Genomic DNA, 24,341 nt, shown 5'->3' with positions numbered 1-24,341 from the left:
CATTCATTCATTTCAGTCAAAACTACTTTTGTAACACTTAATAAAATATAAATCCATGTTAAAACAATACATTTGAAGTACATTTTTATTTGAGGGTTTTCTTCATCTTACATTTTAGTACAGTACAGTTTGAAATTATCTTTTAGGTACAACACATTTTATTTTACGCATTTATGATGTTAAAGTGGCTGACAACAATAAATATTCATATTAGGAATGAAACTGCTTTTTTTTTACTGTGCAGAGCTGTAGCTGAATAGTTAGGCCTAATATGCTACTGTATTTTAACGTTTGTCATTATCTTGGTACTTGGAGAGCCAAATAAATAAATGTTGTTTTCACTTATTAAAATACATAGAATACGTATCAAATGATTATTAATGCAAATAATTATACATAACGGCAAGAAAAATCAACCGAAGACGCTGTGGGGAAAAATAAAACGTAAAGTTAGCTGTCAGGACAACAACTGTTCCCTCACCCATCATGTTTATAATTTACTGCCCGGGTATGAAAAGTTATTTTACGGTAATAAATATGACTTGAGAAGCCATTCATCGATTGGGAGACACACGAATGCAGTATAAAATCATTCAGTTATCGCAGTCCGTAGTTGCGACATGCATAACGTTACCGATATGTAAATTTACAATATATCGATAACTTCGATACAAAGCTTGCCGATTTGTCAACAAATTTAAATATAATAAGAACATAGTAAAATGCTTACCTGTCTCAGTCTTTAAATGCTTCAAACCATTAACAATGTCCAATATCCGCTGCACCCTGCTGTCAAGTCCGAAGCATCTTGGCAAGGCTTCTTCAGTAATTTATTTGACGAAGACGAAGCACCGCTAATCTACACCGCCACCTAACGGAATAATTGCCATTAATACCAAGACCACACTATGTCCAAATCTTCTTTGAAAACAATAGTCACTTTGGTGTTTGACAGTACTTTTCTAAAAATATTCTTTGGTTAGGGAAAGTTAGTAAAAAATAAGTTATTTTTCTATTCATAGATAATTACATTTTTACTTACATAAATTATCATTTACATTTTTGTCAATTGCTAACACAGAATTCATTAAATAATTAATTGTCGCAACTATAAGCACAATACTTAACTATACTTCACACAAACTTGTACAAACCTAAAATTACCTGTCACAATCAAATATTTCAGTCAAAAACATTCCCTTTTGTCATAGTAAAACTTTAGCCTCATACAAAACCTGACAAATACAATTTATTCACTGTCTGGAGAATTAGACAATAATAATTGGTAAAAAAATAAAATAATAATAAATAATAATAATAATAATAAACAAACACCCAAAAACAAATAAACAAACAAAAAAAATACATTTTAGTTTGTAAAGCAAAACCCAACCCACATTCGTTGATGTTTCTTCTTTTTCTCCTCTGTTTGTCAAAAGCAGCTCAATAAACCCCAAAGGTTCTTATACAAGCCATCCAAACACAGAGCATCTTAGATTTGTAAGTATATTTTTACTGATTAATACTAAAAGATTTATTAAAGCTACATCATATGGCCAGCTAATCAACAGAAATGTTTTGATAAAGACAGTATTGGCATATAGCTTTATGAAAACTATCATCCTGCATCTTTGAAAGATCCATGTTGTTGTCAGTCTTGAACACAACTGCATTTTACAGTAAAAGGCCATTTCCCTATTTACTGATAAACAATTGCCAAGCTGGTCCATGAAGGTCATCAAAATAAATTTTCAGTCACTAAACCCTTTAAAAGTTTTAAATTAAGACAAATGTCCCAGAAAGGTAATGATAAAAACAAACAATTGGTTTCACCAATGGAAAGATTATACATCCATTCCATGCAAAATTGGACAGTACCATGTAATGTTCTATTGTAGAACACAAAATGAAAATAAAATCTTAATTTATTAATTCCTAAACATTTCCAATTAGCAGTGAAGCCACTTTATTACTATTAATTTTTTTTAGGTTACAGATAGAAAAGGAGATTTTGGATGAATACCAAACACAAACTGAAAACAGTGATGAATCTAGTGTTCTTGGTCAAAGAGAAAAAACTCTGGAACTAGGGATCCCTCATCTTTTTGTAGTATAGTTTCCTTTCTTGCGCCCACACATGAGAACTTGTGTAATCTGGAAAAAAATACTAATACTGATTTTTCATTTGATTCGGAAGCTCCCTCTGATCCTGGTAGTATCTCTGATTCAGACCAACCAAATGCAGAATCTGACAGTAGTAGCAACAATTCATGTAATCAGTTGCAAATAAACCTGCAAACATGGGCAGTATCTTTTTGCATTCCTCTAGTAGCTCTAACAGCACTATTTTCAATCTTAAGATCCGATTTCCTGATTTGCCCAAAGATGCAAGGACCCTTCTTGGTACACAGACAAAGGTACCCATTAGCAAACATTTGCAATGGTGAATATTACCACTTTGGCCTGATAAATGGCTTGCAAAACATATTAGGCCGCATCTCCAGTATCCCTAAAAATGTAACAACTCTGGCTTCGCAGTTCAACATTGATGGCATTCCCCTGTTTAAAAGCTCCAGAACACAATTTTGGCCAATTCTTGCAACAGTTGACTGTGATAAAACACGATCTCCATTTATAATTGGTTTGTTTTGTGGCAACATTAAACCAAGCTCAGTCTGGGAGTATTTGAGAGATTTCATTGCAGAACTGAAAGTGGTTCTGCATGAAGGTATTGTGAAGAATGGTACTCGGTTTAAAGTTGCTGTCTCCTCCTTTATTTGTGATGCCCCTGCACGAGCATTTGTTAAACAAGTGAAGTCTCATAATGGCAACTTTGGTTGTGACAAATGATCACAGACTGGAGTATGGTCAAATAAAATGACATACCCTGAAACGGATGCTCCTCTTACGTACAGACTTTGATTATGAAATGATGAAAAATGAAGAACACCATTTGAGTAACAGCTTAAGCCCCTTGACCGGACTAGTAAAAATGGTAACCCAGTTCCCAATAGATTACATGCACACCTGCTGCCTCGGAGTGACAAGGAGATTAATACAAATGTGGATGAAAGGAAAAAACCTTAGAACAAGGTTGCCATCACACCGTATCCAAGGGATTTCGGACAGACTTGTTGCTCTCCGTTCTTTTATGCCCCAAGAATTTGCCAGGAAGCCTCGTTCTTTGACAGAGGTGTATAAAGCATTCGGCCCTCTTGATAACGTATCTGCATTTCCATATGAGAATTACCTTGGAGGACTGAAACGATTGGTTAGAAAACCAGATCGTCCTTTACAGCAGGTTGTCAAAAGACTTTCAGAAATGATTCCAAAGGAAACTTCCCAATCAAATGATGAATCCCATCTCTCATCAAGTTCAAAAGAGCTTAAGAAGGCACATATTTCTGATTGTGTTTTGTCACCTAAACAAGGAGACAAATGCATTAAAATCAACACAGACATCGCTATAATTAAGGACATAATCAAATAGAATGAAAGTGTCCTTTTAGTGTGTCAGAGGTTCCCGAAAAACTGAATCGCTTTACACTTACCCGTGCAACTCCTCTGCAATCGGATGTCACAGAGTCTCCGTCTTGCAAGAAAACACTGAATTGGTAGCTTTATCCAGTGTGAAACAAAAATATGTCCTTCTTCCTGAAAATGAGAATGTTTTTTTTCGCAATACCCCTTCTCGACAGCAAATAAATTACATATGGCGGGTGTAGTGTCAGGCTTTTGGAAATGTGTTTCAATTTAAGTGAACATAAAATATTGAAAAAGCAGAAATAATTTGTTCAAAATTGGTAGTACTATATCATAAGGTTAGTTTCCCAAATTCAATTCTATTATCCCTCCAAATGCATACAACTTTTGTTCATCTTAGAAACATGTCTTAAAGATATTTTAAATGAAATCTGAGAGATTTGAGTCACTCTATTAACAGTCCAACTAGCAAAAGCCTTCTTTGTCCAAAAATGTAATCTTAGGGCTGGAAAATGAATCCATATGGATCAAAAGGTTTTAGTCCATGTCTTCTGAAGAGACACATCAAATGGTGGAAAGATTTAATGCTTTCATTCAATTCTTTGTAAATTTTGCTTAAACACACAGAAAGTGGTTAAAATTTTGTAAAAGTAAGTTCAAAGACACTAGAACAAACCTCAGTGGATCGTGGGACATGCACAGGCACAAGCACGCACACACACACACACACACACACACACATACACACACAAGCACTTTTATGCAATGCACTGTACATGTGCAAAAATGTTTATTATGGCTAAATTAAATCTGTCTATCATATAAAGTTATTGATTGTGTCTCTTCAGAATACTTGGATTACATTTTATTCAAATGAATTCATCTTTCAATGATTTGACAACAATACATTTTAGGATCTAAAAAGTTTTTGCTAGTTGGACTGTCAATGGAGTGACTGAAATCTCTCAGAATTCATAAAAAAATATAAGGTGTTTCCAAAATGAACCAAAGTCTTATAGATTTAGAACAAGTTATACATATTTTTTTCAGAGGCCTGATAACACACTCACTTTCCCTGTTATTTTCACATACTGACATTACACACAAATAAATACATTCAAATCTAACTCTTACCCCACATTGGTTAGAATGAGTATGGGAGCTGAACACGCAGCAACCCAGAACTAATCACAACTAATTATACATGAATTCAAATATACACACATAAGAGATCTTAAAGTAAGGGATAAAAGAGGGCTTCTTCTGATTAGACTATTTTATTTTTTCCTAGACAATAATGGATAAAGTGAAGCAGTGTTATGCATTAATAGATTCTCCAGCAGTGGCGAAGCCAGGATGTTTTTATAGGGGTGGCCAGGGAAGGGCCAGCAACCAGTCTGGGGTGGCACAGAAATCTTATATAAAAAATGTGTTTGACTATAACGTAGGCCTACTGGACTATTTTAGTGCCTTAAACACAACTGAGTACAATTAATTTCTACTTAACTGAATTGAGATTGCAATTTGCAACTTAGATCAAGTAACACTGGGTGAATATGATAATTTTTGTATTATTCCTCACCTCCAGGTATTTTAATAAAGGGGCTCACTTTAGTTTTATTGCTCATTCAGCTTCTCAAAACTCGTAAATGCTTGCCCTCAACATTAATCATGATGAGGCGTGCAATGATAAAAAAAAATGTGAAAAAGGCCAGAAATCAACATAACAGTAGAATTAGTTTTTATGCATTTAAATGGTTTAATTTTAGCATATTTTATAGTATAAGTGCACTGTGCTCTAATCGCCTTTTCTGTGATTTTGTGACATTTTCAAGACAAAAAGACTTTAAACAGCCCTTTAATCACAGAGCAAATAAATAAGTCAAAGCTTGTTCTTGTGTTATAGTTACTTAAATCTAGACTGTCACACTATATTTCACACACTGGTTGGCCAAAAATATAACATTAGCTCTACTGAACACACACATCTGCAAAAAACACCCTCAGTATTCAGTCCAGAAAATAGCTTTTCATATTTCATGGCGCAGCAGTTGATTCTGCTCCCCTCTTGAATTCTTGTTTCCTCTCGGGTTGCAAGGTCTGTGTAATAAACCCAACCAAATAGTTGATCAAACATTGCCCCAAAGTAGCCTAAATCGTGCCGCCTGCAAATACACCAAACACAACTGGATGTAAGGAAAGCAAAAAGGGACAAATCTCTTGCTACACTCCAGCATAGTAAAATGATTCTCACACTCCAGTTAATGTTCTGTTATTATTTTTCTTCATCTTGCAGTTGTTCCTTTGTTTTTGTCTTATGTCCGAGTTTTTGCTGTTTAATTTTTCCATTGCAAATTAGTGTAATCTGTCCATGCTGACGTTTCCATATAGAGCAACAATACATTTTAACTAATATTCTATGATTAATCTGTTTACCTTCTTACTGATACATTGGAATATAGTTCATATAGATCAAACCTATATGAGGAAATTCTAAATTACAAAACTCAAGGTATTTATCCATGTCTTTAAAAAAAAAAAGAACAGAAATATTTCACTTGCATATGTTCCTCCAATTTCGAAGATGATGGTAAGCAACTTCTCTACACTGACACATTTTTTCATAGTAAAAACCAACACTTTATAATAACAAAAAGTCAGTGCTCGTCAAGAAACTATGAATTAAAGTTGTCATGTGTGCATATGGTTTTGATTTATACACAACTTTTATGGTACTTATTCTTGTGTATGTTTTGCATACACACCACACACAAAGATTTTTTAAGCTTTCAGTGCATATTGTCACGGGGTGAAGAACCACTCGACAAGAGGTACGTGAAATCAAAAGCCCCGGAGGGTGGGTTTATTGAAAAGTGAAGGGTGCCTGGTGAAGTGTCCTGATCTGCTTTCCGCTGGTTGGTGCTCCCCGTGTGCTCTCCGTGCTCCTCTGTGCCAATCAAGGGGAAAGTGGGTGTCCAGACGTGCTCCAAAGGGTGTGGGCTGTCGGTCACTCGCTGCTTTCTGTGGGGATAGGAGAGAGGGGTTAGTCCAGCTTCGCGTTCTGTTTGAGAACCTCTTCTCAGTGCAAGATGTGCTGCTTTTCAATGTGCTGGCTGATGGGGAGCAGCTGTGACCGATCAGCCGGTGACGAGGACGTGCAGGTGTTTTGGTTTGGTTTCCAGGGCGACGCTGATTCCTCGGGGAGTGCTCGTCACAATATATATATATATATACAACAACAGCAAGGCATATAATACAAAAATAAATGAGCATAAATAAATAAGACAGTATAAAACAAAATAGCCAAAGCCTGAAGCATCACACTGAAATCGGTAATAAATCGGATTTAAAATTTTTTTTAAAAAAAAAAAGCAAAATTATTTTCAAGTTTAGGATTTAGGACGGTATTTTGAACCATTTGACTTGCCATACATGCAGTCTTGCTTCTTGCACTCGCTAGTTCTGATCATACTCGGCAACTGAACTGAGATGATGACATCACTGAATCAAAGATGAACTGCCTTTAACTGTTATTTTGCATTATTGACACACTGTTTTCCTAATGAATGTTGTTCAGTTGCTTTGACGGAAAATCCTTTTTGTTAAAAGCGCTATATAAATAAAGGTGACTTGACTATGTTTGTGTAAAGGGAAAGACATTTTGAGGGGAACAGATCGACTGCTGCTAACCTTCAATGCTTAACTTAGTTTGCAGGTTACTATAGTTCGACTTTAAGCTGCTACTTAATGCTAGATACATTTTTCCTACACATTCATTGAGAACTACGATATAACTAAACATTGATTTACCATACATCTCAATCGACTGATTCCAGTGTTTTTGTCATTGCTACACTGTGTATCACCGTCCTCCTGCCTCCGCGCGCGCTCATCTCACGGGTCACCTGACCTGCATGGCCAAACGTCCGCTGAGCAGAAATCAGCTCTCAGTCTCCGCACAACCGTTACGGTGTTAGTTAAAAATGTAAAACTGGCCCTTAATCAGTTAATCAGCTGTCATCATTGATTGACAGCATTTCTCCTTTCTTGCGTTGACGAACTTGACCAACTAGCAATCAGATCTTGGGTGGCCACAGGGGTGGCCAATGAGCTTTCAGGGGTGGCCCCGGCCAACAAAAATGTTATTGGCCCAATTACAACCAACCAAAATTAAAGGCAGCAGTAAAGAAAAAAGAATCCGTACAGGACGGATGGAAACTCTTTGAGCCTGTTCGACTTCTCAAAAAGTGTGGTAAGAATGGGACGCAAATAATTGCATTTTTATTATCTCAATGCTCTGATACTATACATGCTTTGTTGAATATATATATATATATATATATATATATATATATATATATATATATCTTATCTTATTATCGATCATCTATTACCTTTATTAGAAACCCTAGAGAAAGCACAAAAGTTGCTTAAAAAGTATGTGGATTCTGATCTCCATACATCTGAAATAACATCTGATGAAGAGGGCCAGGACAAAATAACCAAAAGGAAGAAGAGGTTAACCTAATGATAAATACTAAATCTGTGTATAAGTGTTGTCCTACTGAGAAGTAATATAAATGTTAAGAGTTGTTATGAACTTCACAGGCCCAATTCATGCTTCATGGATTTTATGGATAATGAATCTGACCAGGATGATGTGGCACCAAAAAAAATGTGTCTAGCACCTGTCCCCGTAATTGATTTTCCAGGTAATCATTAAAATGTTAAATCATTGAACTGTTTTTTATTAATTATTAATTTAATTAATAAGTTATTTTAATTATTATTCATTTTAATAATTGTGTTTAATAAGAGTTTAATAATGTTTAATAATAGTAGCAATAATAGCACTATTCAGTCTCTCTATCTTCGAATTCTGATATATATATTTTTTTTTAGACATGAATGTTGCTGCAAATCAGGCCCCAAGACAGACCAATTCTGACTGCCATGGTAAAAATGCACTTAAATATATATGGAGCACGCTCTAAATCACTTCATCATAAATAACCTGCACAAGAAACTATATTATTATTATTATTATTGGCCTACTCAATCGTGTTAAAAAATCGCGATTACAATACTGACCAAAATAATCGTTATTATTATTTTTGCCATAATCAATGAAAGAGCATGTCAAAACCTTATTCATGAATCTTTGCTTTATTAGTAAGCTTACTTATAATTGCTTTAGTGTAAAGCACTTCGAATTACCATTGTGTAAGAATTTATGTGCTATATAAATAAACTTGCCTTGCCTTGCCTTTAGTACCCTTATTAATGATGAATGAAATTTACTCTCACCTCACTTACCTTACAATTACTCGAACAAGCTTCATGCAACACTCTACCCTGCCTGTCTAAAGAAACCCAGAACAATCAAAATTAATGTTACATGTCAACAAGTGTTGAAGCAACAATGCAAGATCAGTTTTTGTAAATGACTATAAAATTTTTTAGAAATCTACATATTTAACATTACATATGATATCACATATACATTATCAAGCTGATAATTGTTAAATATGGTCTGAAAATCTACAAAGAGGTTTGGAAATTTGACTCTTAAAAATTATAGAATTTTGAAATGGAAAATGTGTAGGTACCCTGCTCATAATTTCACTGATTCATATTTATCACAGAAAGTCACATGGATTTTGACTCCATTCCAGCTGTCTCAAGTCACATTTCACTTGGTATGTGTTTCAATATTGTTATGAAAAAAATATCTTGCCTCTTTTACAGTTTTTCACAGTAAGCTGAATTATACCACTTTCAGTGGTTTTCATTAGAAAAATAAAATGTGGTACAATTTATATAAAATGTCAATCTTAGTCTCGCAGTTTTTCAAATTAGCTATCTGCACAGGCTACGGAGCACACCAGGACAAACACCATGGAGCACACCAGGATACATCCTATGGAGCACAGCAGGGAGCACACCAGGATACACACTACGGAGCACACCAGGACGTTCGTTACGGAGCTCACCAGGGAGCACACCAGATCGCACACTACAGAGCACACCAGGACACTCACCACGGAGTAAACCAGGACGTTCGTTACGGAACACATCAGGGAACACTGAATGAATTGGTCAATGGTAATGAACACACGTTTTTTAAAATGCCCTTTTTAACGGTCCATGAGGTTTTGCTTAAAAAAATTAAAATAGATCATCTAGACTACACCTTTGTAAATTTCATGGCCAATTTTCATTTGAAAGGCAAAATATTTTTAGGTGGGACTGAAACAGGATAAAAAGTAAGTGTAAAATCTCGATGTCCATCGTAACTTTTCCTGCTCCCATTAACTGTGTTGTTACAACTGTGTTGTTAACTAAATGTTACTTGTTTAATTTTTTTTTTTTTTTTTAAGAGAGATACATAAACCACACTTCCAGTCCAGCAGACTCAGGCCTCTTTTCGGGAGGTATGTTTTTCAGAGTGCTAAGCTGTTAAAGATGAAATGATTTACAGATGAATTTCAAGTATATGGAAAAACTGTTGTGGTGTTTTCTTTAGAAAATCCATGTAGAGCGCACCAAGTACAACAAGGACCAGAGAATGAGCCTATCAATGGTAATAATCAAAAACATAAATTATTTATTCATGTTTTAATTTAAACAGTAAACCACTTAATTATTCTTAAAGGCTTTAATTTAATTAATGAGTTTAAAGGCTTTTTGAGTTCCCGTCTCTTTAAATATGCATTCATTTATTTACTTTCTTTTCAGAGTTGTCTCCTTTTAAGCGGAGCATTCTGAAGGCTTTAATAGAAATCAAAACGGAGCTTAAAGAACAGAGGTCAATGTTGCAAAAACTACAGGGAGCATCTGTACCCATAACAGATGACTTAGAATGCAGCACGTCACTACCATTGCAGTCATTGGAAAATGTTGATGCTCTTGAGAGGTTGTTGGAAGATGAGGCTGAAAAAAACAGATTAGTATGTCTTGTAATGTTATTACAATTAATTTTCACTTGCCTTAAGCCCGGGACACACTAGATGATTTAAAAATCTTGTGGCCAGATTTAGGTTTCCCTTATGACACCAAATAGCACCAACCAGCATCTAAGAATAGCATTCTGTTATGCAATTTTTTTCTGAGTTACTCTAGATTTTTTCAGTTACAACCAGTCAGGCCATTCTCTTGTGACTTCTAACACCTATAGGCCCCTTAAAAGTTTGTAAACATTGCAACGATTCCGGGTGGGCGGGGCTTAGCTGGAGGCAAAAAGAGGCGTGGGTGCAATGTTGATAAGCGTAAGCTAGCACTTTTTAGGAGTGATTTATTAAACATGGATGCAGAAGAAGGTTCGGAACTGTCCGAATATGTACAGTCACTGACTCTGCGGGACCGTGATGGCTATTTTTGTAAATTAACTCTCGCGGATGGAAGCAGGCTAACTGATCTGTATGCCATACGGCCATATGAATTACTTTTGGGTGGTTTGGGAAATTTTTTCAAGGCTTATTTTCTAATGTAACCTATCGCTGGGCTAACTATGATTAGCAATGTGTATTATTTTGAAAGACCATTCAAAGGATAGCACACATCTATCACTGTATGTTTGTTTAACATTTAAACTAGCTAGTGCGCTGAAGGTTGGCGACTTTTCACCTATAAAACAGAAACTTGCTGATTTACTAGATAAAACCAACACACCAGTACATATGCATAGATTATTTTACCTGATATGAAGCCTGCACTGCAAACACGAGTATTATTTATGATCATCTCCATCCAATCTGTATGCCGAATTGCATTCAACCTAGGGCTGCAACTAACGATTATTTTGATAATTGATTGTCGATTATTTTTACGATTAATATTTATTTACTAATATTTTAGTTTTGCCCATTTTTTCCAATTAAATTATTAACAAAGGGTTTTTATCATTCAACATAGACTTTTTAGAGATTTTAACCATTTTGCATTGTCATATCCTCATCAAAAATATACCTGGAGTTTTGTTTTATTATGTGTTAGTAATCCTTTGTCAAACTCTTCTGCAGTCCAAACACTGATCCATACTCTAGTAAATTTCACAAGGAGATTTCAAATAATGTTTTCACCATGGCAGTCCTTAGAGCTCCTAAAGTAGTTTAACATCCCGCACAAAGCTATTGGCTATTCGCTACTTCTACTGCTGTACTGGCTGAATACAACCCTGCGGTGGCTCACTACTGCCACACTTTGGTCACCGCAGATTTATATGCACAAAATGAGCTGCTTATGACAAATAAAATTTGGTTAGCAACTAATCGATGACTAAATTAGTTGACAACTATTTTAATAATTTATTTTAATCTATTAAATCGATTAGTTGTTTCAGATCTAATTCAACCACAATTGTCTTATTGATTTCTGTGAAGGAATGTCTGCCGGGATCTGGTAAAACTTTAGTTTTGTAACAGAGTGCTTTTCCTTCTATTCTGGCAGTCAAAAACACTACGAGAAGAAATTTTAAAGTCAAAACCTCAAACTTTTAGTGCCCCTGCTATGAGTTCTGCCTTAGGTTTTGCCTCCAGCTAGAGCGTTGACGTCACTGTGATGTATGCGATTAAGGGGTCTATAAGTGTTTTTGGCACCAATCTGAGTACATTCTAGATAGAGATGTATGTGAAAAACCCAGGAAATCAGCAGCAACTAGTCTGGTTTTATGCGAATTTTGTAGGGCATTTATATGAATACTGACCTCTATTTTATTAGATTCGCCAGCTATCGCTTCTGGGTGGTCATAAATTGGAGGACACTGTCCGGAGAATGCTGAGCCACATGCTTACAAACAGACTAGCGTCATTAATTGGGCTGGACGTGGACAGAAGAGCAGCTTTGAAACCTCTAATCTTCAAAAAATAATGTTTCGTAAGTAACAGATTAGCACCTGATTCATTAAAAGGGCTTTTCATACTATGTTTAAGAGTTTAAATTTTCAGTAGACCTGGGATCTCCAAACCTTCTCCTGGTGAACTTTTTGAGAGAATTTTGTCTTGTGCTCTTCAAGTACAATTTATTTTATTTATGACCACCACATTTTTTCAGCAAATTTGGCTCTTAATATTAACTTTTGAGAATTTTTTTTTGAGGTTTTTGAGGGGATCAGAGTGGAATTGCAAATGCATATACCATGTAAAATATGGTATGTATATGTAAGGAATAATTGACTTACAGTATATGTAAGGAATAGCCTAATTGAATTATTAGAATAATAATGCAAAAATAATGCTAGGTGTAATGGGCACGACACATTATTATTTTTTTTAATAATAAACGGTCCTGAGTCAGTTATTGCACTTATACTACGGTTACCACCCCTCAAGGCATCGATCTGATGATACATTTAGGGATTTGTCAGGTTTTTGTACTTAAATCGATATTGTGAGTAGGACTATTTCTTCCGCATTTCATCCAATGCCTCTTTTGCTGGTTCCAAAACTTAATTTTAAAGCTGGTAACGGAGGTTTTAGCCGTTGATTGCATTCTAATGCAGTTATTAGAAAGAGAGCAAGAGCGACAGAGAGAAGGAGAGAGAGCTTACCTCTGTGCGTCTCTAAACAATCTTCTGTTGCAGCGTCTCTAAACGGCGCCGTTAGTGAGAAATGCCATGTGTATCCTTTAAGTTGCTACACTATATATGCTAACTGATAAGTTTGTCAGTTTTATGCAAACTGCGTGACCGTTATTACTGTTAACTATGTTTAACTACGTTTGCCGTGCGTTTCCCAGAAAATAATTGCACGTTCCAGAATATTCGCCAACCAATCAGATTTAAGTATTCAACGTCCCCGAAGTATAAGCTTGCATTAACTGCACCAATAAACAAAAGGTACCAGGTTTTGAAAGAAAAATATCTAAATTATATAAGTGTGAAGAAAAGACATAAGACACAAAATTCTGCAACTATGTCCCCTGCATGTCATGTAAGTTTAATTTGGTTCCTTATTGTTTCAGGTGCATTGCGAAATTCACTGCAATGTAAAGACGTGACGGAGTTTTCGAAGACTGTCAAAAGATGGCTGCGTTATGCTCCAGACCGAGAGGGAGGATGTGGCAGACGATAATGAGTTCTTTGATTGTTTCACAAATCTTTTAATCTGTTTTATTGTTATTGTTCTGAATGTTTTGATTTGCTTAAGTAATTCGAGTTGTTTATTAGGGAATGGTAAGCTCTCAGCTTAGGAATCAATAATAACTAATCTGTATATAGACAAATTTATCTAAATTATTCTTAATATACTGATAAATGTGCATTATTGTTTGCACATTGTTGTTAAGAGATTGTTGCAAGTTGTTAAGAATTTGAGTTGTTAAGCCAAGTATAACTATATGTTTATTGAAATTATTTTAAAATATGATTTATGTAATGTTACAGAATATATGACATGTAAAAAATAACCTAAATTGCTGTTCAAGTAAAATTCAAGTGTATTGGAATCTGAGGTGGATGAGAACTCTTGGCTTTCTGTATTGAAAAGATTGTAGGTTAACATTTTAAAATCATTGAACGCCTGTAGGCTAAATAAACAGTTAAACGAGGTAGGCTACAAATATAATGATATAATATAATGATGTAATATAATGATATAACCAGTGATAAAGCTTAGTCATAAGCTTAGTCATATTAATTCATTGAAATATTATGACAACAGGATATTGTGGTCGTTAATATATTTTATTTTATGTCTATAGGTCAGTTTTGCTGTGTTCGCCAATGAAACCGAGACAATGCAGTACAGTATTCCACTCAAAGGTATGTATGTATAATTTTACTGCTAAATAATTTTTACTTATAAAAGCTGAACGTGTTTCAGTGGGTCAACAATTAAACGATTGTCACATCGCGGGATGTACGATGTTTAGTATAGCCTACTGATCATTATATTTATATTGATTGTTTTATTTGAACACACACACATGACAAAGTGTCTACCGGATGTGACACCTCCACACCTCCACAGCTAAAGTTTGTTGCAAATCATTGCAAATCACTTGAACTTTGTGTCATTTTGTCATAAATAAAATGCAGCAGCAGGGGATTTGTTGTATAATGCCATGCCGTGCCACATCTATACATTATCACCAATTATAATGGGTGCTATAGTATTTTTTCACGATGGTTCCGGTGTAGACACGGGGAGAGCCACGCAGATGCATGTGAATACTGGATTCTGTTCACTTCCACGTCTATATTTGTGCCTTAAATGAAACACTCACACGAAATTGTCAAAATGCATGCCTCTGCAAGTATCCTTGTAAATACTTGCTAATGGTTTAGGTAAAGGTAAACAAGTGAGAAAGAAAATGGATGTGTGCTGTCAATGTCTTTTCTTTTGATTTTAGGGAGGAACAGGAAACCAAATATTCTACTCAGCACATCCCTGAAAGGCTTCCATATGTAAAAATGATTCAAGATTTTCACCATTGTATTTATCCAAATAAGGTTTGTAAATGCAATTTATATATATATATATATATATATATATATATATATATATATATATATATATATATATATATATATATATATATATATATAACCATTAATCTGAAAATTATGAAATTTATGTATGAAAATTACATGTACAAGAATACATGACACAGTCACTGGTCTTTTCACAAAATAGCATGTTAAATGTTAATTGAGTTAAAATATTTTTTTTATGCCACAAATATTGTCTAAACTTAAACTTAAATTGAACATGGGATGATACTTTGTAATACTTTGTACCAGATGAGATACTTTGTAATGGGCTAAAATGAGGGATTTTGAACTGTCCTATTTTTATTGCAGGTGTTCTGGGATCCCCAGTTAAAGATTTCAAGACATCAGATGTTGGCCTGGACAGATGTACCTACAGTACACAACACTGATCTTTCTACTTTTGCTTGGATGATTGACTATTACCATGTTCTATGTAGGTATTATAGCAAAAGTGAGCACCCGTGAAAGTGTAATTTGTAAAGAATATTCACACATGCATATGATTATATTTTAAGTCACAGAGAAAATAATTTTTTAGTAGTCACCTAATTCTTCATTGAATGTGTAAAATCTCATCTGCAAATCACAAAATAAGAAACTATTTTGCTCACAGTTAGGCTACGTTGCTGCAGAGAATGTAGGGCAAATCAAACATTATTATTTATTTTTTAAGATTGGATAAGATTAGATTCAACTTTATTGTCATTATGCAGAGGTACAAGTACAGAGCTAATGAAATGCAGGATCTAAAAAGTGCAAGAATATAGTGTTTTACAGTACAAGACAAGTACAGTACAGACCAAAAGTTTGGACACACCTTCTCATTCAAAGAGTTTTCTTTATTTTCATGACTATGAAAATTGTAGATTCATACTGAATATATGGTTGCTTGTTAGGAAAATCTGACAAGCAACTTCGTTTTCTTTACATCTATGGTGTACATTGATACTGATACATTGATTGAGACTGTCTGCTTACAGATATAGCCAAATCAGTGCAATCATAAGTGCTGTGGCGTAACATTCGTCAAAACATTCCGCTGAATCCGCCCCCTTATCCCCCTCATTGGAGTAAAATCACGTTCAACGTGCAGGCGGCGCGCTCTAATCTACAGAAATGCACGTATTTCAATTTCTACAAACAATGCCTCCAACGAAGTGGATAATTTTATTTTATTAAGCTAAATATGTTACAGCTACCCTTAATGCTCTTGTCTTTCCCTTGTTGTCTTTTTGTCCTTTTCCTTCTCTCCAATCCTATTCAGCCTCACAGGTGATCGGAGATGAGGAAAGTGCGTTCTCTCTGCTTTGTTGCAGTTCCCTAATTTTTATTTATTTTTATCCTTTTTTTCCTAATCAGTTTATCCTTTTCTAATAAAGCGGTTTCAGTTTAATATGTTACAGGCTCATTTATTGTTAAAGGGTCATGAAACCCCCCTCTTTCAGCTCAAGTCTAGCTCACAATCTTTTTGAAAAATGCAACTGAAATGGGCGTGGTGGCTGTGAGAAGGGGGGAGGGGAGTGGGTGTGGTACGGCATGGGAAAGGAGAGGAGAGGGGAGGGGGAAAACTCTCATCGCCAGTAGCCCATGCATATCGACTGTCACTAAAAATAAGTGGTAAAACGTGAGGAAATACTAATTTAAAAAAAAAAAACTGGTAAAGTTAAAATCTAATTAAATACACTGACACTTTATTTTTGTCTTTTCAAGAGTTACTGAATGCCCTGCTACACATATCCTACAGTAATCGTAATTCTATTTAAAACATATTAATGTACATGAGTAATTACAGTCATTATAAAATATAAAGTTGTTTATATACACACTATGAATGCATATATTTGAAAAAAAAAGAAAAAAAAATAACGCTTAAAAAAAACATTGCGTACATAGCATAGATCTACGCGCCCGCTGAACCCCAAATAAAGATGGACAGTGACATTGAAATTTGCAGTGGCAGCAGTACGCAGGGCTCTGTGGAGGTGGAGGACTTCTCTCCTCCTGATTCCCCAGGGCTAAATGGAGACATACTAGATGGCAGTGCAGGTCCTCTGCCCTATCAATTTGAGCCAATAGCCCCTGCCGTGACTGTGGACGAAAACATGGACGAACCGGAGGCTGTGCGGATGGGAGAAGTGTCAGAATGGTAGCTAGCTGCTAGCTAACTAATCAGAGAAGACTAAAAACTCTTCTGCAGGCACTAGACATGAAATTAGCGTTTTCATTCATAAACGTATAATTTTGCAAACTTGTCCTGTAGGTGGCACAGGTAAACGCAACTTGACACTCAATTCACTGTATTGCAATTCAGTATTTAATCAGTCAAAATAGGCGTTTTATCATATGTAGGTTTTGGGCATGTTTCCATTACACACACACACACACACACACACACACACACACACACACACACACATATATATATATATATATATATATATATATATATATATATTAGTGCTGTCAAAATTAGCGCGTTAACGCATTCGATTAATTTGAAATATTTAACGCGTAAAAAAAAAAAAACGCAATTAACGCGGTTGCAGTTTTTTTTATTTCCAGTTGTGGCCTAGGTGTGTTCAACGTGCAAAGAAATATGGATAAGACCAAGGAAGGACTTTTAGATGGAAAGTTTCAGTATAAAACTCTGCCGGGTTACTCTTCAGTCTGCCACAAGAAACATTACTCTTCATTTAGTCTGCCACAAGAAACAGCAACATTAAAATCATGAACTCAAATGTCATTGTTTAAAAAAAAAAAAAAAACAATGACTGTAACAGTGCGTAAATCAGACCTTTCTGTAACGCTAACGTTAATAAGCTTAAACGAAAATAACGAAATAATTGTGTAGCGGAGTATTTTTTGTACACAGTGCCGCGAACTGTCAATCACTCCTGTGCGCGTGCATCACTGTCCTCCTCAGCTGCAGCAACTTGCGCTCTCTGTCTTCATCAAGCTTTAAAACAAAAAGGGGACAAAAAGATCATATTGTCTTTGTGCATAGGCTATAGATTAATTAGATAAATGAATATCTAAATTTGTGCCTTGCCATCTACAGTATTTTTTTAGAACTTAGAAAAAAGATGCTGCAGCCAATGAACAGCCAGCGGGGGCTGCAGGACGACTCAACCTCCGCAGACAGTTTTTAATGTTTATCAGACAATAAATACTCAAGATTTTGCTTTAGTATAACTCACAACGAGTTTCACACACCTTCTCCGGCCACGTTGAGTTGTTGACACTTAACAGTGGAAAAAGCGACACATGCGCTATTCACTTGTATAAATTAAGGGTGAATGGGTAATGTAGTTTCTGCTCTGGGTGGGATGAATTAGGAAGCTTGCATTGTGAAGGGCGCTCTGAAAATCGGCGGTGCAGGTAAAAGATTAAAACCTCTATTAAAACCATAGACAGTAAAAGAAATGGACACAGCGACCCCATTGGAACTCAATTGAGACAAATGAAGCCCAGTTTTAGCGTTTTTTAGCACTTCCGTTTCTGACGCGCAGACTCAAACGAAGCTTGACGATGTCAGCAACCTGTCTGACAGATGTAAATCTTCTAGTAGCTGTGCGTGCAAACTGCCATCGTTAATCTTGCAGAGACGGCAAGCTTGAGCGAGGAGTTCTTTGTCGTGAGTGAGCAGGAGTAAGTATTCTGATTAATTATTTTGTATAGTATTTTAAAATGTAACGCCAGTACGCCATATTAAGTTAATTGCCTGCGAGCTTCTCCTCCTGTCTGTACGGTAATGCGACAGAGAGCCGAGTGGTTATGACGCAATCGTTAGCCTATTTTTTACAAAAACTGTTTATACGGGGCCATAATGTAACATAGAAGGCAGGGCCGCGGGAAGTAATTTTGAACAGGGGGTGCTGTGAATTTTTTTTTTTTTTTGACAAAAAACCTATGAGCCTAGTATAGGCTTATTTAAAATACATTAAAAAAATAAATACATTGAGATTTACTACTTTATTGTCATATACACTCCAGTGCACAGCCAGCCAGGGTCTGAAACACACAGACATCAGTTCTCAGATATGCGCAATGCGTTATTAATCTGAAGCAGAAGCAGAATCAGAAATAATAGTTTAATAATCGAAAGAAAACGAAATAATTACTTTCATTACAATTTCAGATAGCCTATACATACATGCAACTTATTTAGATACAACAAATAATATTACAACAAAATATAAGATTAATCAAACTTCACAATAACGATAAAACAATGCAATCGATTTGGTCAGCTGGCTTGAGCCACTGCACGTTTATGTCACACGCAACTCTATTAACTCCAAAATCTTTTTACGCACACCACAAGGAAATAATCTCTGACTATTTAAGCAATTTGTTTATTGAACAGTTCTCCACATCCATTACGCAAAAAACACACGCACAGTATAAAGCTTTCTGTCTCCATCTCCAACATTTTTACACTAACCACAAGGAAATAATCTCTGACTATTTAAACGTTATTTAACAGTTCTCCACAACCATTATGCAAAGAACACACGAACGAAATAATACTCTCCATCTCCATCCCCACCACCTTACAAAAATACTATAGTGTACTGCTTACTATTGCTTGGCTAGTCAAAGCTGATCCCACACTTGTTGCCAAAAAAATAAATGTTACAAGCGCGGCAGCACAATGCTCTTACCTGAGCTACATGCAGGCGGGGTGCCCTGGTTACAGGTGTCCAAATGTCGAGGTGCGCTGTATTATACAAAGATGGATGTATTCTGCATGGAACGAGCGGGAAACCTCGTTACTCGGCGACCAAACCTGCCTGCCTGACGTTGACAACGTAACTTCCGAACCTGTGTTGATTAGGCCTCAAAATATGAAATTAAAATCCAAAATATACGTAACAGCCTACGTGTGTCAAAATCATTTTCTAAAATATTCATAAGGAATTTATAAATTCTAATTTATAAATTCAAAATATTTTAATAGGCCTAAAAAAAAATTTTTTCTCTCCCTCTCGTCACTAGGGGGTGCTGCAGCACCCCCAGCACCCCCACTTCCCGCGGCCATGATAGAAGGTAATGGAGCCCTTTATACATTTTCGTGTATCTTTAGAAATAAATAATGGACAAACAGAGTCTTTAAACGCCTCAGATGTAAAGTTATTCGCTGTCAAAGTGACGCCAAAATGAATGGGAGTCAATGGGAATGCTAACGCAAGTGAAGTTCTGCTAAAAGATGGCAGCCCCCACCCGACTTCAACTTCCGGTCGAGTTCCTTGCCCCTTGATTAAAACAGATGTCCAAATGAGCGTACCGGTACGCTACAAGCACGTTCTGGGTGCACGGAGAGGTGGCGGTACGCTCAAGAGCTATATTTGGAAGTGGTGGTACTGAGTACCTGTGCGTACCGGCCCACTTAAAGCACTGGCAATGACTATACTTTGGAATTTTTTTGCAGTCCACTTAGAATTCAACATGGAAATCATTTTTGTTTTTTTTGGCATTGATTGTTTTGAAATTCAAATGGTACTTACATGCCTGTGTTTTTATTTCTGTAATAAATATGGCTTTCAAGCCAACAGTTAATTTGGAGGATATTGATGGTTTATTGCAGGTATGTTGTTTACATGAGAAAATCTTTGTTACAAGTTAAACAAAAATTCCATAAACAATCATATTTTGAATTTAAATAGTTTCTTTATCTTGAGTTTACATTAATTATTTACATTTTACATTTACATATCCAAAAAGTTTCAGTCTTTTAATTGCGATTAATTTTAAAAAATTGTGCGATTAATTAGTTAATTTTTTTTAATCGATTGACAGCAGTAATATATATATATACATATATATACATACATATAATACACCTTTTATTTTATTATTACTTTTAATTCCTAACATGTAGGTGATGCACAGATGTGAGCAGGTTGGTGGGGCAGCATGCATAACTGCTCATCCAGGTTTTGAACCTGTCGCCCTAAACACATTTGTTTTGCAAGCTGTTTATGGCACATATCGCCAGCTCTACGGTGACATGGAGAACACAGTCCTCAATAGGTTAGTAACATTCTTACCTGGTGTTAACTAAACATATCATTTCAGATTAACATACATTTACAGTACAGGTAGCATTTTAGTATTTTATGTAATGATCCATAACAAGTTAAACTAAAGTTTCAATCTCAGTTGCTACAGACACCTGGCCTATAGGATTTTTGTCCAGTGGTGCTGGGGGTACCTTGGCAGACACATTAGGGTGGTGATTCCCTTGTGTGCTGTTACCTGCATCAGAGAGCAGTTCCCTGACAACACTGGAACCTATTCAGGTTTTCAACCCCCTCCCCTTGACTAAAATAAAGAACTTTACATTTCAATTTTTTCATTTAATTTGTTTATTTACTTTAGATCACAGACAGACAGAAGGTGGTCTAAATCGTGACGTGTGTTGTGCAACAGCTTCACTCTTTTCAGGTCTTTGAAACTGTGTGCAGAGGTGGTCATGAACTTGCAGTCCTTTTAGAGATTCCTGAAACAGTTGTGGCTGCTCCAACACACTTTCAAAAAGCAGATCCTGCAATCTGTCAACATATTCTGCAGAACATTAAAAAAAGAAATAGTACATTACAGATAGATAAAGACAGATAGACAGACAGATATATACATAAATATATATAGACAGACAGACAGACAGATAGAAAGACAAAGACATAGATAGATAGATATAGATATACAAAGACAGATAGACAGATAGATACATAAATATAGATAGACAAAGATAGACAGACAGATAGATAGACAAAGACAGATAGACAGATAGATAGATAGATAGATAGATAGATAGATAGATAGATAGATAATACCAAATGTGGGATTTCTTTTCAGAAGTCGTACTGTGTACTCTCCTCTTCTGTAGCGTGGATTCTGCATGTGCCATCGGAGCTCCCCTGCAGCTGTTGTTGCTTGTGGTCTTCCGCTATTTTTATTGTAGTGCATGGCTGCAAGTTGAGTCCTAAAAAGTAGGATCTGAAACATTAGGCTGGTGACACACTGACTGCGTGGCGTGAGCGTGGCGTTTCTGTTGTGTGTCAGCTGCGTGGCGTTTGCGAGGTGTTTTCCATGTCTTTGCACACCAGAAGCGTGTCTGACCGCTGCTGCTGCTAGGTGACATATGATGAGCCTCAATGGTGATTTATTTGAAATATGGGGAGAGAGTTGTGGAAGGTCTATACTTCATATTAAACATAAATATATAGCAGCAAAGATATCGTCAGCAGTGTTGACATCAAAATAGGCTATAGAATATTTTGTTCTGTATTGACAGGTGCAGTATTTGAAAACAGATAATATTGTGTTTACATTAGGCTACATTTATATTTTTGTTTGTCAAAACCTACAGACTTTCAAACATCAAAATTACATGTATTAATATGTATTCGTGTCAAAATGACATATAAACATATTTTCCTATTCAGGTTTGCATTGAAACGCTTCCAAGACGCTTGTATGTTGCATGAAAAATAGGCATCGGTTCTATTTCTAGCATGCACACGTTTTCCGAGACGTTTTCCTGAGACCCGAATCACGCAGGCAGTGTGCAAGCTCTAACCTGTTAACATGGGAGCCGAAATAAAAACGGACACGCCACGCATCCAGTGTGTCACCGGCCTTAGATCAGGTACTGCATGAACAGTTAATTAAGATGCAGAGATGTGTTTAGAAAAAAAGGAAACTGTAAGAAAAATTTGAATGCAATTCAACTTAATTTGAATTAAAACCAGAACATACCGGCACAGCATCCCCACAAAAGAGAATGCCACGCTCTTTAGTGCAAACTTGAGGATCAGACTGTGATATGACTCCAGTCCTGACGTCTGGAAGTCAGAACTTAGGTTCTCTAGGTCTTTCAGCAACTTGGGTGCCAAGAAGACCTGAGTGAGCTTTTCACATGCAGCAGTACCTAATTATAAAATAAAAAAGTAAAAACATAAAATATATCGATAAATCACTAGTTTAGACATTATACAAAATGTAATGAAGTATAGATGCTGCTGTCAGTCATTCCTGGTTGTAAACTACAATCAGAATCCTAAGCCTCTCTTCTGGACTTTTTCAAGGGGGTAGAGGTTGCAAGAGGACCTTTTTCTAGTGGTATGAATGGTGTGGAAGTGTAGCAACCAACATGCCTTTTCTGTTGCTTCACCTGAGTGCCTATGACATTAGATATTTCTAAATGAAATAAATACATTGTGCCTAATACACTTAAAAAAAACTACGAAACTATTAACGATTTTTGATGTTTAATACTGTAAAGTGTGCAACATACTCTTGCTCCTTCGTTCAGGTTTCCAGCGATGTTGCGTTAACATATGCTTCATGTCGGGATGGTTTTGACATGCAGCATTTTTTTTGGCGGGCTGTTCGGTCTGACACGCCATCTAGCAACACAGTTTAGGCTGACAATACAAACATATTAATTTCCAAAGACTTCCCAAACATATTTAAATATATTACATATTTAATTACACGAATTAAGCATACAATTGAGGTACTATCGAAATATCAAATAATTTTATTACGAGCGCTTATTTAACAAAAGGCAAGTAAAACGCATAGGTTTAAATTTTAGACACACCTCTGAAAGGATAGAAAAGTCCTCGGGACTTGGCACCGCATCAATCGCAAGACGTAACTTGCATTGGTAGTCAACAAGGCCAAAGTCCACCATTCTCCAATTCTCGAAGCTCTCTCTCGAAAAATGTTTGCTGCACACATATAATCTGGATGTATCCGTGGTTGATGGCCAACCAACCGCCCGCAGCCAGAGTCTAGCCCTGGCAGCATCGCGGGGAAACATATGAAACCCATTTGAACTTTTGCACCACGAAAACAAACACTTGCGTCCCATGATAGCCTCACTCATCTACTCGTCACAGCCTGTGACGTGGACAGGATGAAGATTTTAAACCCGGAAGACGAAAATAGCGTATAAAAACTAAAATTTAACCATTTTCCCCCTACTATTAAATCTAACAGATGCTAACATCGTTTTCAATGGTGTTCAACACACATACCTCTTGTTAAAATCTCAGAAATTTTGGTTTAGGGTTTCATGACTCTTTAAGTATGTTACAGTTAAAGTACAGTACAGTTTTGTAACTTTTGTTACATAATTACATTTAAAATTACATTTTAATTTAAACTTTTTTTCATTTACCTGTGTATAAGCACAGTTGTAGTGTTAATGTTCAAACTATATTTACCATGGTAAAGTGTCTGACAACAATTAATATTCTTATTAGAATAAAACTGCCTCATTTTTTAACTGTAGACCTGTAGCTGAATAGTTTGGCCTACTACGCTGCTGAAATGTAATGTTGGTCATTATGGTGCA

The 24,341-nt window shown here is 35.9% G+C and overlaps 1 long non-coding RNA gene across 1 annotated transcript; it reads left to right on the top strand.

Annotated features, from left to right (window-relative positions):
• Positions 1-10,021: 10,021 nt before the first annotated feature.
• On the top strand, positions 10,022-14,028 carry LOC113081032 (uncharacterized). Its single transcript, XR_003282073.1, has 4 exons — positions 10,022-10,066; positions 10,222-10,433; positions 12,202-12,357; positions 13,444-14,028. It is a non-coding gene; the product is annotated as an uncharacterized LOC113081032 (long non-coding RNA).
• Positions 14,029-24,341: the final 10,313 nt, after the last annotated feature.

Source organism: Carassius auratus, unplaced genomic scaffold, assembly GCF_003368295.1.
Source record: "Carassius auratus strain Wakin unplaced genomic scaffold, ASM336829v1 scaf_tig00032882, whole genome shotgun sequence".
Classification (NCBI taxonomy): Eukaryota; Metazoa; Chordata; class Actinopteri; order Cypriniformes; family Cyprinidae; genus Carassius; species Carassius auratus.
The sequence above is the reverse complement of the archived record's forward strand: the minus strand, read 5'-3'. Positions and strand labels throughout refer to the sequence as shown.